Here is a 6,723-nt window from a genome sequence, read left to right on the forward strand (position 1 = left end):
GGGGAGATAGGAGTCCCCGGGAAGTGGTGGAGGGGCCCGGAAGTGGGGGTCCTCTAGAACGCCACTGGGGCGCCGAGATGGGGGCCCAGGGAGGCGGTGGGCAGGCGCCGAGACGGGGTGGGTGCCCGGGGGGCGTTGGGGCGGTGCGGGGGGCGCCGAGATGGGGGTTCCCGGGAGGCGGTGGAGGGGCGCCGAGATGGGGGAGGTCCCCAGGAGGCGGTAGGGGGGACGAGGAGGTGGGGGGGTCCACGGGAGACGGTTTGGGGGTCACCGAGACGGAGGGAGTCCCCGGAGGCGGTGCGGGTCGCCGAGATGGGGGTCCCTGGGAGGCGGTGGAGGGGCGCCAAGATAGGGGTCTCCAGGAGGCGGTGTGGGGCTCGGAGACGGGGGTGCTCAGGAGACGGGGTGGGCGCGCGGAGACAGGGGGCCCGGGAGGCGGTGGACAGGTTGCGGGGGGCGAGGGAAGGGGGGCGCAGAAGAGCCCTTGGCTGACGACCCCTGCCGCCTATAGATACGTTAAGGAGCCAGGTAGGTGGGCGGACAGACAGACAGACAGACAGACGGACCAGATCTCTCCTGCTAAGGTGAGGCTTCCCCGCCTCCGCACTGCTGACTTTGGGGGTTGGGTGATTCACGTAGGGGCGTCCTGCGCACAGTTCCCAGCAGCCCCCAGTTTCCGCCACTAGAGGGCGGCACCTTCCTTCCAAGTCGTGACAACCACAACTCTCCCCTGAGGTGGCCCTGGGGCCAAGAGCCCTTGCCTGAGAACCCTGACCACAGCGATGATCGATAGATGATCGATGGATCGATCGAGTCTCTCATGTGAGGTCCGGGGTTCTCGGCCTGGGCACTCCTGACACGTGGGGCTGGATGACTCTCCGGGGTGGGGCGTGCTGTGCGCTCCAGGGTGTTGAGCAGCGTCTCTGGTCCCCACCCAGCACCAGCCAGGCACGCCCCCCGCACTCGTGTGACCACCGGAAGTGTCCCAGTGCACATCACCCGGCGCGTGTCCCTTTGAACAGGACAGCCAGGGCTATGCTGTCCCCGCGTTCTTACCTCTCATCAAGGAGAAAGCCAGGCTGGGCTCCGGGGGGCGTGGGGTCAGGCTTTGGGGGCAAGTTCAGTAGCAAACGCGGGGTCTCCCACTCTCCAGCTCTGGGACCCCAGGTGAGGCCGTCCACCTCTCTGCCTCAGTGTATTTCTCTGCAAAATGGGCCCAACACCTGCCCTCTTGTAGTGACATGCAAAGCTCACGCATTGATAGACCGGGGCGTGCTCTGATGTGGGGTTTGTCCTACGACTGTGCTTGCTGCTTGGGGTGTATCGTGAACCCCGGAAACTAGTGGGCTCATTACACAGGCAGTAAAGAATCTCACGGAGAGGGGGGGGCCCTGGGAGCTCCGCCGGTTAGGCCTCGGACTCGGTATCGGCTCAGGTCATGATCTCACGGCTGTGGGTTCAAGCCCCGTGTCGGGCTCTGTGCTGGCAGCTCGGAACCTGCTTGGGATTCTCTCTTTGTCTCTCTTTGTCTCTCTCGGTCTCTCCTCTGCTCACTCTCTTTGTCTCTCTCGGTCTCTCCTCTGCTCACTCTCTGTCTCTCTCAAAAATCAATAAATAAACTTAAAAAAAAAACAAGAAATCAATCTCCGTGGCGTTACAGAGTCACGTGGATTTCCACAGACAGATTAGACATCCAGATAATCATCATCATAATAAAAATCATAAAAGCCGAGGTCAAAAATTCAAACTTGTTAATCACATCCATTTTGAACGTTTGTTGGGGATTGAGGTCAAAATCTGCCATGATTTGCATGATGGACACGGGGTCATCACCCAGGCCACGGAGCAAGGAGGGAAGAGCAGTGCTAGATGGAACACGGATGACCCCCAAAAATCACTGCGGTGAGAACAAGCCAGCCCTGCCCCCCGGTGCCCTGTGATCGCACTGATGTCTCCAAGAGCAGAAAGAAGCAATCTACGGAAGCAGGAAGCTGCCTGTGGGCATGGATGCGGAGGAAACAGGCACAGGGCGTCTGGGGTGATGCAAAGGTCCTGTGGCTACCCTCTCGTGCTTCGGGGACACCTTCAGTGCACACGTACTAAACACGGGGTGAATTCTGCAGTCGCTCAGCGATGGCTGGATACAGCCGTGACGTGAGGGATGAAGCAGGAGGTGACGCTCGGTGACAAACACAGACACAAACGGACCAATACGAGGTGATTCCACATACATTCGAGGCCCCTGGCGTTGTCACCTTTGGGGGACAAGTTTCCCGGTTTCCTGGGTCAGGGCTTCCGTTCTACAAGGTGAAGAAGTCTGGGCACGGGCGTCGGGAACGTGAAACAGGACCAGGACCATGCTGGCAAGCCGTCCCGGTGACACGCACACTTAAGCGTGGTGCAGGCGGCCAAGTTTACGTGGTGTGTTTCCTTCTATCTCATTAAAAAAGGAGAAGGAAGAGGAAAAAAATTACGGGAGGTAATTTCATGTTGCATGTTTCATTTATCGCAGTGAAAAAAATTGTAAGGAAAAGGAAAAAAAAATCACAGGTGGCAAATTTTGTTTTAAGTTTAATTTTATCACAATTTAAATATTGGAAGGAAAAGAACAGAAAGAAAAAGAACAGCCCGGGTGTGGGCATCGGCTTCTTCCGTATCAGGCAGTTCGAAGCCAACAGGGTTTCCAGCGCTCGCTCGGCGATGCCCTGGGCGGAGATCACGCCTTTGCGTGGCGTTTACCCGTGTGCCTCGCTTTTGAGAGACATTTTCAGACGTGCTCCAGGGAGAATTCTACAGTGGACCCCGCTTTCTCTTCGCCCAGTTCAACCATCATGAGCGACCAGCATCCTGTCAGCTTTATTCCTGAACCCCAAGTTTGTATGCACGCCCCCGTGCGTGCATGTGTGCACGTGCGTGTGCCTGTATGTGCGTGCGCGTGCATGTACATGTGCCTGTGGGCACGTGGGCACGCGTGCGTGCGTATGCATGTATGTGTGTACCTGTGCGTGTACATGTGAGTGTGCACGTACGTCCACGTAGGTGCGCATGTATCTTCGTGTGTGTACATGCGTCCATGTATGTGCATGCATGCATGTGTGTGCATGTGCATGCATGTGTCTGTGCATGTCTGTGTGCGCGCCTGTATGTGCATGTGTGCATACATGGGTGTGTGCCTCCATGCACGCACACGTGTATAGATACATGTGTGTGCGTGTGGGTACGTGTGCGTGTGTGTGCACGCAGTGTGCGCGTGCATGCACGTGTGTGCACACATGTATGTCCGCGCATGTATCTTTTATGCACATCAAACATATTACACGCACAGATTTTCACACACACACCTCTTCCAAAATAAAATTTCTTTAAAAAAACTTTTGTGTTTTTTATTTATTTTTGAGAGACAGAGAGTGAGCAGGGGAGGGGCAGAGAGAGAGGGAGACACAGAATCGGAAGCAGCTCCAGGCTCCGAGGTGTCAGCACAGAGCCCGACGGGGGGCTCGAACCCACGACCCGTGAGATCATGACCTGAGTCGAGGCCAGAGGCTTAACCGACTGAGCCCCCCAGGCCCCTCTTTTTAAATCCCCGTCATCGCCACCAAGGAATCCTGGATGTCACCGCACGCCCCGTCCGTGTCCCGCTGCCTGGACTCAGGTCGCGTTTCCCAAGTAACCAGGTTCCGCCATCGGAGGAAGATCCTGGGGTCTGGCGCGGAGGGCAGCGGGCGATTGAAAGCGAGAGAGGGAGCGTCTCGGGGGTCGGAGAGGCAAACGCGGTCACCTTGCGCACGGGCTGGGGGATCTGGGTCCGCATCGCGGGCCTCAGGTCTCAGCGCCTCTGTGCTACCCGCGCTGCCAACCTCAGCGCCGCTGTCCCATCTGCACGCGCGCACAAACGTGGCGCCTTCTTCGGTACCTAAGGGGCGCACAGGTTGCTTTTCTGGGGCGCGCACAGTCCGCGGGTCGCGCACTCGTGGCTGGAAGCCCCTGAGGCCCCGGAGGGCCCCGGGGCCCCGCATCCTGTGGGGGCGGATATTGTGTAGACCGGCTTCCTCCAGATTCAAGGTGTGTGGCTGCTCACGCCCCCCCCCCCCGGGGTGCTCCGCGGGCGCTTTGAGGTTTTCACAGCTTTTCTGCCTGAGACGCCCCACCCAGGCCCACGCCCAGCGCGCGGGCGGGCCTGTCTTGCTGGCTCAGGAGTTCTGACCCCAGGCTCCTACGCTGACTTTGCTTTCTAGGCTTTGGTTTGGGGACAGCCGGGAAGCTCAGGGACGTGGGTCCTTCCCTGGAGAATTGGGGTCTCCAACGCCCAGCTTCTGGGGGTCACCGCTGCCCCCTGCCCTCAGGTGAATCCTTAGCCACAGAAGTGTGGAGGGGTCCGTCCGGGGGCTCCCTGCGGCGGCTCTGAGCTGCCCGCACACCCTCGGCCCATTGGCTCAGACGCTGTCCCCGGTCGGGACATCCCAGTGCCCCAGGGTGGACCAGGGCTGTGCAGGGTGGAGGGGTCCCCGGGACCCCAAGGCTGCGTCTCGGGACCCCGGGACGTGTGTAAGTGGGCTCACCCAGCTCTCCACCTGCACGGCGCCTCTGTCCCCTCCCCAGGACATCCCCAAGTTGGGAACGTGGGTTTGACTCCCGACCACGCACCGGGAAGGGGCCTGGGGCCTTTGGAGGCCGGGGTCAGCGTCCGCAGTGCAGAAGCTGACCCCCGGGGTTCACAGCACGGGGACAGGAAGCCAGGGGCAAGCCCACGATCCAAACCCGGGGAGCCGGTCCAGTGAGGCCCCGCAGCGCAGCGGGAGGGAAGGGCGGCCCCGCAGCGTTTTAAATCCCAGGCGTGGGCGTCGCTGTGTGGGCTGAGGCCAGAGGTCACTTCGTGGTCTTGAGGACGGTCGGAGAAGCTGCCCTTGGGAATCGCCCTCTGTGCCCAGGCACCTCCGGGAGCCTCAGGGCCGCGGTGCTCCCACCTGGTCCGCGGCAAGGGCCTGCTCCAGAACGAAAACCGGGGGCTCGGTGCGCAGAAGGCCCTCGGCGGTGGCACGGGAAGTCTCTGGGGCCGTGCCTCTGGGGACTGGGCGGACGGCTCTGTAAACGGCATTCGCACTGCGAGTCTTGAGGCCCCACCCTGCAGATGCCTGGTCCTGTGCTCCTGAGAGCTCTCCACACCATGGGACTGGGGCCCACGAAGCAGGTTCCCGGGGAACCGCCCAGCTCTGGAGGCCAGTGTCTGAGGCCCATGTGGGGCAGGGCCGCTGAGATCCAGGCGGGACCCCTGAGATCCAGGAAGGACCCCTGAGATCCAGGCAGGACCCCTGAGACCCAGGCAGGACCCCTGAGATCCAGGCAGGACCCCTGAGATCCAGTTGGGAACCCTGAGACCCAGGCAGGGCAGGACCCCTGAGACCCAGGCAGGACCCCCGAGATCCAGGCGGGACCCCTGAGACCCAGGCAGGACCCCTGAGATCCAGGCAGGGCCCCTGAGATCCAGGCAGGACCCCTGAGATCCAGGCGGGACCCCTGAGATCCAGGAAGGACCTCTGAGATCCAGTTGGGAACCCTGAGACCCAGGCAGGACCCCTGAGACCCAGGAAGGACCCCTGAGATCCAGGAATGACCCCTGAGATCCAGGAAGGACCACTGAGATCCAGGCAGAACTGCTGAGGTCAAGGCCGGGACACTGAGATCCAGGCAGGACCCCCAAGATCCAGGGGGGCAGGACCCCTGAGATCCAGTTGGGACCCCTGAGACCCAGGCAGGAGCCCTGAGATCCAGACAGGACCCCTGAGACCCAGAAAGGACCCCTGAGATCCAGGCAGGACCCCTGAAACCCAGGCAGGACCCCTGAGATCCAGGCGGGACCCCTGAGTTCCAGGCGGGACCCTTGAGATCCAGGCGGGACCCCTGAGATCCAGGAAGGACCCCTGAGATCCAGGAATGACCCCTGAGACCCAGGCAGGACCCCTGAGACCCAGGCGGGACCCGTGAGATCCAGGGGGGCAGGACCCCTGAGATCCAGGAAGGACCCCTGAGATCCAGGAAGGACCACTGAGATCCAGGCAGAACTGCTGAGGTCAAGGCCGGGACACTGAGATCCAGGCAGGACCCCCAAGATCCAGGCAGGACCCCTGACATCCAGGCGGGGCAGGACCCCTGAGACCCAGGCGGGACCCCTGAGATCCAGGCAGGACCCCTGAGATCCAGGCAGGGCAGGGCTCTGCTCCCTCCAGAGGCTCCAGGGGAGAGTCCTTCCTGCCTCTTCCAGCTTCTGAGGCTGCAGACGTCCCTGGAATTGTGGCCACGTCCCTCCCGTCTCTGCCTCCGTCTTCAGGTGGCTTCTCCCTTGTGTCTGTGTCTCCTCTTCTGTCTCTTACAAGGACCCGTGTCATTGGACTGAGGGCCACCGCAATCCGAGGGACCACAGTCTGCGTTCCTGGGTGGACGTCTGGGGGCCCCAGTCACTCCAGGACAGCTGTGTCTGTCTGTCTTCCAAAGCGGGGACGGCAGGACCAGGTGCTCCCGGAGGCCCCAGATCGGAGCTCACAGCTTCCATCTGAACCTCACACCTCCGCGGGGAGGCTGCCTGCCCCACCGCCCGCCCGCCCTGAGGGTCCCTGAGCCCAGTGCTGTGCATCCCCGTGTGAACAAAATCCCAGCAAGTGCTGTTCGCGGCAGAAACCCGCCGCTTCGGCATCCTGGACTTCCCGGGGACGGGGGTCCCTGTGGACC

The sequence above is a fragment of the Suricata suricatta genome, chromosome X (assembly GCF_006229205.1).
Source record: "Suricata suricatta isolate VVHF042 chromosome X, meerkat_22Aug2017_6uvM2_HiC, whole genome shotgun sequence".
Taxonomy (NCBI): Eukaryota; Metazoa; Chordata; class Mammalia; order Carnivora; family Herpestidae; genus Suricata; species Suricata suricatta.